At 34.0% G+C, this 12,757-nt stretch overlaps 1 long non-coding RNA gene across 5 annotated transcripts in view; it reads right to left on the bottom strand.

The window, feature by feature from the left end:
- The window catches only part of LOC149805688 (uncharacterized), a 234,785-nt gene that overhangs the window by 105,345 nt on the left and 116,683 nt on the right, over positions 1-12,757 (bottom strand). For all 5 annotated transcript variants that reach the window (XR_016419768.1, XR_016419770.1, XR_016419767.1 and 2 more), the window contains exon 5: positions 1,593-1,631. This is a non-coding gene — a long non-coding RNA (uncharacterized LOC149805688). The remainder of the gene's footprint in view (positions 1-1,592; positions 1,632-12,757) is intronic.

Here is a 12,757-nt window from a genome sequence, read left to right as displayed (position 1 = left end):
AGTACCATTTTTTAAAGTCTTTGGTATGACTCTGCCAGGGTTTGAACCTGCAACCTCTCACATCTGAGCTGGACACGCTAACCACTTAGGCCACTTCAGTGGTCCTGAATCAAGGTAGGTAGTGCAGTCTGTGATTTTTAACACTCTAACTGCTCATCAATTTGAGTAATTTTGGAACTTCAATAGCAGTAAGTTTTACTGTGGAAGCAGATTTTAAATTGATATATATTGTTCAGTAAAGATCAGGAAAACTTGTACTTACTTGCTACAGATTTTTTCATCAATATTTGATCTTCCAAGGTTTTCCTATCCTTAGTAACAGTGGCATACTTGATGTCAATCAGCAACATCTGTACAAAGCTAAAGTCCTTCATGCTGAGATGCTTTCTGTATTGATTTGGTCAAATTGTTTTGAATGGTTTGTGAGTAGCCAAAAAGTTTTTCTAATTTTGGTTATGTTGATAATATTTGAAGGCAGATGGGGATTTTCTTTTTCAAATTGAAAGCCAGTCATACCAGGATTCTTTCTAACAAATTTGTTAACATTATGTTCAGTGGGTTTTAAGAAGCTGTTTAAAGGTTCATCTGTTTTTACTAAATGCAACCATATTTGAATGTGGGGATCTGCATCATTTGCATAAATTTGGAAACTCTGTATATTTTGGGTAGAAGTCGTTCATTCCAACATGAACTATATTTAGTAAATTTGGCCATATCTGATAGGGGATTGGCATCATTTATCATCATTTATATACACCTGAAAACCATTCATTCTAGAATGTTTTCTGCCATATTTGGTCTCATTCAAACTATTTATAGAAAAAGCAGTTTAAAGGTTTTTCCATTTTAGAAGCAGTAGCCATAGTTGATAGCAGGTTGGCATCATTTGTACACATTGAAAGTCCTTGAAGCCATCATTTGTACACATTGAAAGTCCTTGAAGCCTTGATGTTCTCTGTTAAATTCGTTCTTCTAATTCTGCAAAGTAGTTTTTGAGAAGTCATTTAAAAGTACTTATACTTTTAGTAATGGTAGTCGTTTTTGATTGTGGATCAGCATTGTTTATAAAAATTTTAAATCCCCTCTTTTCAGGATTCCTTCTGCCAAATTTTGTTGAAATCTGCCAAGTCGTTTCTCAGAAAACATTCGGAAAAGTGATACTTAATGGATGCAATATGCAAGACACCCAATGCGCAATGGATGCAGGCCTTATTACAAGGCCCTGTCAGATAAAAAATATATCCAGGCCTTATGATATGGCCACATGAGATAAAAATACATACAGTCCTTATTATATTGCCAGGTGAGATTAAAATACATACAGTCCTTATTATTTTGCCAGGTGAGATAAAAATACATACAGTCCTTATTATATTGCCAGGTGAGATAAAAATACATAGTCCTTATTATATTGCCAGGTGAGATAAAAATACATACAGTCCTTATTATATTGCCAGGTGAGATAAAAATACATGTATGCCTTATCATATTGCCAGGCAAGATAAAATATGTGCATGCCTTATCATATGAGCAGGTGAGATAAAAATACATGCAGGATTTATCATATGGCTTGGTGAGATAAAAATACATACATGGAATTGAATTAGGCCTGAGGTTATTGACTTCATTTCCTGTAAAAAGAAATGAAAATTAATGAGCTTTACCAGTAGCACAATTGTCTGTTTATAAACAGACCTTACAAAATCTAATTTTAATAAGCATATATGCCAAAAGCCAGATTAAAGTGTTGAGGACTGACTTCTTTGTGCTAATCTTAATTTTTTTCACACAATGAAAACAAACTGCTTGTACAAACCAAATTTGTTTAGTGTAAAACGTGCAGAAAATTTTGTATTTTGCTTTATGTCACTTAGTTAGGGATACATTCTTTACTTCTTTCCTGCAATCAACAACTTAATGGATACATAATCGAAATTCATCTTCATTATTCATTGTGTAGTTTATCATCATCCATGGGACTTTTAAGAATTCCAAGAACTAATGTATTTCTCATAAACCAAATGGGACTTTTAAGAATTCCAAGAACTAATGTATTTCTCATAAACCAGATGGGACTTTTAAGAATTCCAAGAACTAATTTATTTCTCATAAACCAGATGGGACTTTTAAGAATTCCAAGAACTAATGTATTTCTCATAAACCAGATGGGACTTTTAAGAATTCCAAGAACTAATGTATTTCTCATAAACCAGATGGGACTTATTGATACCTCACCCACATCCATCCAAATGAATTACATAGCATACACTATTGATGCGAATGTTCAAAATTAATCAGTCATATTTTTAAACTGCTCAATGGAATTTAACCCAAAAAGTACATATATTTCCAGACACTTCATATACTTACTGGAGGCACACATGAAAATTAAAGTTTATTTTCCTTTAAAGAAACGTTTTCATTAAGCCCCATCAGATCACACAGAATATCAACATCCCATCAAGCCAGAATTTCCTCTACAAAGTTTTTAATTGGACCCTGTCAAGATGACAAATTAGGGTTGTTTTATTGTGGTGACCAATATAATCAGGCTTGATTTACCATGGGTGATTTGGGGTCCAAAAATATGTCAAGTCTGCAGGGAAGCCAGAATTGAGAGGCCATTTATGTATATTCACATACAAGTTGGATGTAACTTCAAACTACAAAGACCCAGATCTGCCATCACATATGGTATTTTTATATGCACCATCAGTTCTTGGTCTATGCAGTTGGTTAGGATTAATTGGACGATTAATAAAGACTTCTCTTCCAGTACATTATATAACATTCTATTTGTCTGCATGTTAAATCGTCATATGTAAGCACACAGAGCATATATTTTTATGAAATACACTAAAAAAAACACTATATTTTTACTTTGAGGACAGGTGCCATTTATAAATGCATGCAACATGAACCAAGAAAAAAAATGTACGAGCTGTGTCCTTTATATTGCTGTTTCTCATAGTCACTAGCATAAATAGATGCATAAATAATCTGGTGAAACTAGTATATTGAGCTCAGATCTATCTCATTCTATCCTATGGTTCTTAAGATCTCAAAAAGGAGGGGATTATAAATGACCAGTAAGGTAGATGCAACTACTGATAATAAATAATTTTATGCCCATTGTAGCAAATTTGGAAAACTTTAATTAGGCTGCCCCTGTCAATTAACTCCTGTATGATATATACTATAGTAGTTGAAAATGGTAAAATTCTATTGACTTTATTGATGTAATGTCAAACCTTCAATAACCACGGTCTTTGATCACTAAGGCAAATAGCCATTCATGAAATGTGAGCACAGGTTATGAGATATGGCAAAATCTGATACCCTTGTTTGTTCTGAGTGGCCCTGGTTTGGCATCAAAATTGCTGGTTGGCCCATCAATCCTTTGGGTTCAACTAGATAAGTACACCAAGTGCATACTTCAAAGAAAAATGCTTACATTTAAAAAGGCCTTCATATTAGAAAAATATGAAAGGCAAGGAATATAATATTACTATGAGCTGATTAAGGATTTGGCAAATGTATTATCAGTATCAATTAGCAAGTTTATTATAACCTTTTATTACATTCTTAATACTTAAGAAGGCGTAATATTGGTGTAAAATTACCCAATACGGCGCCCACAAAGACCATAAAATGCAGTTGGAGAACCCCAAATTGATAAAGTGTGTTTACCGAGGGCAATAACATTGTTTTATTTGCAGTTATTAATTAAAAAAAATGGGGAGTGATTTGCATTGCTTTTATACAAGGTGCATAATTTACATCATAATGAGACAATTGCAGTTATCAAACTGTACTACACTGTATTTGCAGATAATAAATGCAAATATACAACTATGTGATAAAGATCTAAGTCCTTGGAGAGAAAAAAAAAACATGCACACTTGAATTGATAGATGACTGCAGATATACCAAAGTACTCTGTGACCTACAAGGTTTAACAGATTAAACCTTTAAAAAATCTTGTAAAAAATAGTGTAAATAGAATACATCTGTAAAAACCTGTAAAAAAATCTTACATAAGACAGAGAATTCTGATTAATGTACAAGCATTGCTATTTCCTATCAAGTTTTACAGAAAATAATTTATCAAACATAAATCACTCATCTAACCAGTATATAAATGACAGAAATTACTGTAAATCTGAAATACAGACATACAAAAGGCAACAATGTATGCTAAACTGAGATGGAGTTTTCTTATTGTTTGTAAAGGCACTTCTCATCCATTACTGGCTGGATCACAGGAAGGAAATGGGAGCAAAGTATCATCTCCAAGGAGAAAACAAAGTCGCTGATTAGGGCTGGACTGGGTAGGTATAATCAAACCTAAGACCCTTGCATTATGAATCCAAGCATGTTTGATGGGTATCAATTTATTTTCCTTTTGCAAAATAATTATATTTTCTTCAGTACTTAAATCATCATTACGAAGGCTTTTTGTTTTTAAGCAAAAGGATTATCATTGGGGTCTTTATTTGTGGGTTGTGGCAACCACAAAATTCATAAAAATTGGGACCCCATGAAAATTAGTACCCAATTAATGAATTCACAATTACTTGAAATCATCAATCTAATTTGTGTTTTATCTGTAGAATTTAGACTAATGAAAGTTGAAGTATTGGTGTAAATCTTTTGTTCACTCAATGGAAATTTTTCAGTAGGAAAACTCATGTGCACTTTTAAAAAAATCTTGTATATTTTTAATCAGTATGCTTTTAGCAAAAATTGTACACATTTGCAACATAAAGTTTCTATGACCTTCTCATTAGCAATTAATATATTTTTAAAAAAATGTTTTTATTTGCATGAATAACTATTCTGAAAATTATTTTGCTTTTGCAAGATTTGCAAACATTGCACACTTTATGATTTTTTAAATTCACATTGAGTTTTTTTAACTAGCTATACCTGCAAAATATAGATAGTTGAAAAAAAAGCAATGTGAACCTGCAAGATAACTGCTCCAGTGGCCTAGTGGTTAGAGCATCTGCCTCAGATGTGGGAGGTTGCAGGTTCAAAGCCTGGCCAAGTCATATGAAAGACTTATAAAAACAGTACTAACAGTTGCCTCGCTCTGCACTCAGCATTAAGAGGTTAGTGTTAGGGCTGGTCGGCCTGGTGTCAGGATAATCTGTCTGGGTGTTACATCATGCTACATGTATTCTGCATGATGCATCAATGCTAGACATCGCTATAAGCTGCCACACAGCAGACACCATAGCAATATGGCTGAACAATTGTTATAGTTACATTAAAAACTGAAATCACACATCTGCAAGATAACCATCCTCACTGCAAACTAGTCTCACTCACAGCTGTGTTCCCTCTGTAGTTTCCTCATGCAACCTCCTGTATGTCACAAGAGTGTTATGGGCAACTCTGAGGCAGGCAACCTCTTTACCTTGAGATACATCACAGGATGACTTTCCATCTAAGTGTTGAACATTTTAAAAGAGTGTCATCTATATCCAAATTGGGCCTGACACTGGAAGGATTTTACATCTATCTTTGTTTAGCACATCTTTTTTATAACCCCCTGCGGGCTTGTCAATATAGAAAAAGTCTAATACATCCTTTAATGCATTTCATAAGAGATGAATAATGGAATGCAGGAGCCATGACAGTTCAGTGGTGTAACCATGCTGGACTCATGATTGAAAGCTACATTCAAATCCTACCACTGGATCAGCCCAGATCATCTACCATGGTGTGTCCTTGTGTATGGTACTTTATACTTAAATGCCTTGGCACTAAATAACCTACTTCCACAGCTGTACAATAAGACACCAAAACCAAACCAGACCGTTTTTGGGATGCTTAAATTGACTCTGTACTGTATAGCGAGGATTGTGCTGATCTTCAAATAAACCTCATACAGTCATATATTAGTGCAATCATTTATTCCTTGGTATGCGGAGGATATTGTTTTCATCATAGTTCTTGTTGCAAACATATAATTCATGCCTAATCCATAAAATTGCCATACAAAGTGAGCAATGAAAGACACGCTAATTACATCACAATTTTCTGACACTCCTATTTTCCATGGGTTTCACTATTTCTATCATTTATTTAAGACAAAGTTTCTTCTATATGAGGGGCCCCGAGTGGCCGAGTGGTCTAAAGCGCTCAACGTTACGGATCACTGCCATCTCACCTCTGTCTGCGTGAGTTCGAGTCTCAGGCTTGGCTAACGTTGGTATGTGAGAAAGCCTGCCAGTAGTTTCACGTGGGTCGGTGGTTCTTCCTGGGGTTTTCCAGGGTTCTTCCTCCACCATTTATAATGGCTGCCATATATAGCCTATATTGTGCTGAAAAATGGTGTTAAACCCTACAACAACAACAACAACAACAAAATCTTCTACATGAACCTAGCTGATATTCATCACCCCCCACCCCCATCTCATAATAAAGCATTCACTGTTCAATTTTGTGTTTGCAGTATTATCAACAATAGTATTTATAATGCTGGGAACCATATATCATGATACATTATGAAAGATAAGGAACAATGGAAAATAAATGATTACAATTTAGTATGCAAGAAAAATTTCATTAACCAGATACTCTGTACTTATGTAAACCTGATAACTGCAACAACAAAAAATGGTTCGTGTCCTTTTCTCACTTCCAAAGGCGCATACCATACCCAGTTATAATAATTTAGATTCAATAAAATCTTATGCATTCCAATGAAACTTGGAAACATCTGAGAAACCTGACAACATTACAGTTCATTCACAGTTTTGTATTTTCATACACCCATATTCTCAACTAATGTTAGTTATTATTTATCCATGAAAATATTGAAAATAAAAATGATTGGACCATGAATGCACTGTATTCTCTACTCTTAGACAATGTCCTATACTGAATACTACTACTACTACTACTACTACTAATAATACTCTTTTCTTTAAAAAAGGCAACACAGTTAGCAAAAAGCTAGCCTTCCTTGAGTCCCTCTAATAAACTGACAAACGGTTCAAACATTTAGAGTAACACAATATTAACAATACTATAATAATGAAAAACCCAAATTATAAAAATGTACAAGTCAAAGAAAAGAAAGAAAGAATATACCAGTAAGAAAACAAACAATAATTATTCATTAATGGCATGTCTCTACTGAGATTTACCAACTGTGTGCAGCCTAAACATGCCGTGGTAATGTAATATGCCAGTTGATTGAAAATTTGGAAAGTTCATTGGAATCTGAATGTTGTTTTGAGCCCCGTATCACAAGCAAAACTTTCTATTTATACACTTGAGCCTCATAAGTTATACTGCTTTTGTTTACACACATTGAATATCGTATGTGATACTGTTTCTTTTTTACACACACTCTGAGCCATATAATGATACTGTTTTGTTCTACAAACCTAGACCATGCCATCATAAGTGACACTGTTTTGTTCTACACATCTAGACCCTGCCATCATAAGCGACACTGTTTCGTTCTACACATCTAGACCCTGCCATCATAAATGACACTGTTTTGTTCTACACATCTAGACCCTGCCATCATGAGTTTCATTCTACACACCTAGACTCTGCCATCATAAGTGACACTGTTTCATTCTACACACCTAGACCCTGCCATCCTAAGTGACAGTTTCATTCTACACACCTTGATCCTGACATCATAAGTGACACTGTTTCATTCTACACACCTAAACCCTGCCATTGTAAGTGACACTGTTTCGTTCTACACACCTAGACCCTGCCATCATAAGTGACAGTTTCATTCTACACACCTTGATCCTGACATCATAAGTGACACTGTTTTGTTCTACACATCTAGACCATGCCATTGTAAGTGACACTGTTTCGTTCTACACACCTAGACCCTGCCATCATAAGTGACAGTTTCATTCTACACACCTTGATCCTGACATCATAAGTGACACTGTTTTGTTCTACACATCTAGACCCTGCCATCGTAAGTGACACTGTTTTGTTCTACACACCTAGACCCTGCCATCACAAGTGACACTGTTTCGTTCTACACACCCTGATCGTGACATTGACATTATAAGTGACACTGTTTCATTCTACATACCTAGACTCTGCCATCATAAGTGACACTGTTTCATTCTTCACACCTAGACCCTGCCATCCTAAGTGGCAGTTTCATTCTACACACCTTGATCCTGACATCATAAGTGACACTGTTTCATTCTACACATCTAAACCCTGCTATCGTGACACTGTTTCGTTCTACACACCTAGACCCAGCCATCATAAGTGACAGTTTCATTCTACACACCTTGATCCTGACATCATACGTGACACTGTTTCATTCTACACACGTAGACCCTGCCATCATAAGTGACACTGTTTCATTCTACACACCTTGATCCTGCCAACATAAGTGACACTGTTTCTTTCTAGACACTCTGAACCTAATATCATAATTGACAGTTTCTTTCTACACACTTTGATTCTCATATTGTGATATTGTTTCTTGCTGCATCATGACATTGTTGTTCTTTTACACACATTGAGTCTGAAACAGTATTGTGATAATATTGTTTCTTTCTATACACGCTGAAAAGATTTTGAAGACTGCTAGGTATCATTCCCAGTACAGCCACTGATTTCTGACAAACTGCAGGCATCAATATAATAAAATATACAGACTATACTAGGGCATATAAGGAATTTCAAGCAGAAATAATAAGAAATACAGGAAAAATCACAGAATCTATGATTAACGTTCTGGTTTTGTTGGGTTTAATGCTATTACTCCGCACTTGATAGGCTATATAAGGTGGCCAATATATATGGCAGAAGAAAAACCTGGGAAGAACCACTGGTTCATGGGAAGCAAATGGCATGCTTCCTCACATACTCCTGTTGATCAAGCTCAGACCCAAACCCAGACAGACAAAAGTGACATGTGACTAATCTGTAAAGACGAATGCCTTAAATGTCTTGGCCACCCAGGGTAAATCAGATTCTATAAAGCAAATGAATAAATCCTTACATCATTCAGTAAATACAACAAACTGTATAAATCCTTACATCATTCAGTTCATACAACAAACTGTATAAATCCTTACATCATTCAGTTCATACAATAAACTATATAAATCCTTACATCATTCAGTTCATACAACAAACTATATAAATCCTTACATCATTCAGTTCATACAACAAACTATATAAATCCTTACATCATTCAGTTCATACAATAAACTATATAAATCCTTACATCATTCAGTTCATACAACAAACTATATAAATCCTTACATCATTCAGTTCATACAATAAACTATATAAATCCTTACATCATTCAGTTCATACAATAAACTATATAAATCCTTACATCATTCAGTTCATACAATAAACTATATAAATCCTTACATCATTCAGTTCATACAACAAACTATATAAATCCTTACATCATTCAGTTCATACAACAAACTGTATAAATCCTTACATCATTCAGTTCATACAATAAACTGTATAAATCCTTACATCATTCAGTTCATACAACAAACTATATAAATCCTTACATCATTTAGTTCATACAATAAACTGTATAAATCCTTACATCATTCAGTTCATACAATAAACTGTATAAATCCTTACATCATTCAGTTCATACAACAAACTATATAAATCCTTACATCATTCAGTAAATACAACAAACTGTATAAATCCTTACATCATTCAGTAAATACAACAAACTGTATAAATCCTTACATCATTCAGTTCATACAACAAACTGTATAAATCCTTACATCATTCAGTTCATACAATAAACTATATAAATCCTTACATCATTCAGTTCATACAACAAACTATATAAATCCTTACATCATTCAGTTCATACAATAAACTATATAAATCCTTACATCATTCAGTTCATACAACAAACTATATAAATCCTTACATCATTCAGTTCATACAACAAACTATATAAATCCTTACATCATTCAGTTCATACAATAAACTGTATAAATCCTTACATCATTCAGTTCATACAACAAACTATATAAATCCTTACATCATTCAGTTCATACAATAAACTATATAAATCCTTACATCATTCAGTTCATACAACAAACTATATAAATCCTTACATCATTCAGTTCATACAACAAACTATATAAATCCTTACATCATTCAGTTCATACAATAAACTGTATAAATCCTTACATCATTCAGTTCATACAACAAACTATATAAATCCTTACATCATTTAGTTCATACAATAAACTGAATAAATCCTTACCTCATTCAGTTCATACAACAAACTATACCCATTTCAGAGCCCTACAGAAAGAACAATGATCACCTGACAGCTGTAAAGACTGTGCAAGAAATAAAATCATTTACACAAAATATAATATCATAAAAAAGACAATATCATTTAATTAAATGACAGAGCATGATACTCTTTATATTAAAAGATCAATATTTTACAAACACAATGTTACTGATATTCATTATGTATTCAACCATGTTTCTATAATTGAATACAGCTTGTTTTGCAACTGCAGTTTCATTGATGAATGATTCAGTTTCATGCCAAACTTCACTTTATTTGCCATATGTTTGAGATCAATGATAGAAAATGATTCTGTCATTGCAATTTTTTACAAACAGACATTTTCCAGTCACATTTTCATTAACCAAAATAATGTTAGTATTTTTATGGGCTTTGGTTTTCCTTATTGAACTGAAGCACATGATGGCCTGCTTGTAATTAGCACATGAAATAATGTCACCATGAAGCACATGATAGCCTGCTTGTAATTAGCACATGAAATAATGTCACCATGAAGCACATGATGGCCTGCTTGTAATTAGCACATGAAATAATGTCACCATTAAGCACATGATGACCTGCTTGTAATTAGCACATGAAATAATGTCACCATGAAACACACGATGGCCTGCTTGTAATTAGCACATGAAATAATGTCACCCTTAAACACATGATGGCCTGCTTGTAATTAGCACATGAAATAATGTCACCATTAAACACATGATGGCCTGCTTGTAATTAGCACATGGAATAATGTCAACATAAAACACATGATGACCTGCTTGTAATTAGCATATGGAATAATGTCACCATTAAACACATGATGGCCTGCTTGTAATTAGCACATGGAATATGTCACCATGAAGCACATGATGACCTGCTTGTAATTAGCACATGAAATAATGTCACCATTAAACACATGATGGCCTGCTTGTAATTAGCACATGAAATAATGTCACCATTAAACACATGATGGCCTGCTTGTAATTAGCACATGAAATAATGTCACCATTAAACACATGATGGCCTGCTTGTAATTAGCACATGAAATAATGTCACCATTAAGCACATGATGGCCTGCTTGTAATTAGCACATGAAATAATGTCATCATGAAGCACATGATGACCTGCTTGTAATTAGCACATGAAATAATGTCAACATTAAACACATGATGGCCTGCTTGTAATTAGCACATGAAATAATGTCACCATTAAGCACATGATGGTCTGCTTGTAATTAGCACATGAAATAATGTCATCATGAAGCACATGATGACCTGCTTGTAATTAGCATATGGAATAATGTCACCATTAAACACATGATGGCCTGCTTGTAATTAGCACATGGAATAATGTCACCATGAAACACATGATGGCCTGCTTGTAATTAGCACATTAAATGATGTCACCATTAAACACATGATGGCCTGCTTGTAATTAGCACATGAAATAATGTCACCATGAAACACATGACAGTCTGCTTGTAATTAGCACATTAAATGATGTCACCATTAAACACAAAATGATCTTGTAATTAGGCACATAAAATAATGCACCATGAAACACAGAATGACCTGCTTGTAATTAGCACATGAAATAATGTCAACATGAAACACAGAATGATCTCCTTGTAATTAGCACATGAAATAATGTCACCATGAAGCACATGATGACCTGCTAGTAATTAGCACATGAAATAATGTCACCATGAAGCGCATGATAACCTGCTAGTAATTAGCACATGAAATAATGTCACCATGAAGCGCATGATGACCTGCTAGTAATTAGCACATGAAATAATGTAACCATGAAGCACAAAATGATCTCCTTGTAATTAGGCGCATGAAATAATGTCACCATGAAACAAAGAATGACCTACTTGTAATTAGCACATGAAATAATGTCACCATGAAACACAAAATGATCTCCTTGTAATTAGGCACATGAAATTATGTCAACATGAAACACAGAATGACCTACTTGTAATTAGCACATGAAATAATGTCAACATGAAACACAGAATGACCTACTTGTAATCAGCACATGAAATAATGTCACCATGAAACATGTAATGATGTCCTTGTAATTAACATATGCAAAGATGTCACTATGAAACACCTAATGATCTGCTTGTAATTAACATGTGAAATAATGTCTCTATGAAACACCTAAAGATCTCCTTGTAATTAACATATGAAATAATGTCACTATGAAACACCTAATGATCAGGTATTCATTTTGCTTTTTATCCACAAATAGAACGATATGATTGCATTTATAGTAAAGTTAACTGCAGCTGCATATGTGGAGTCAATGTGTATTGCTGTAGCTGTCTATAGTAATTATGGTACTAATTCAGCTCCCATAGCAAGCATCATGACATTAAAAATTCAAAAACTTAAAAAATTAGAGTGCCCAGAATCAAACCTATATTTATCATTATAGGAGAAACCTGGA

Source organism: Sinohyriopsis cumingii, chromosome 2 (assembly GCF_028554795.1).
Source record: "Sinohyriopsis cumingii isolate HCF-2022 chromosome 2, ASM2855479v2, whole genome shotgun sequence".
Classification (NCBI taxonomy): domain Eukaryota; kingdom Metazoa; phylum Mollusca; class Bivalvia; order Unionida; family Unionidae; genus Sinohyriopsis; species Sinohyriopsis cumingii.
Note: the sequence above shows the minus strand (reverse complement) of the source record. Positions and strands in the feature narration are given on the sequence as shown.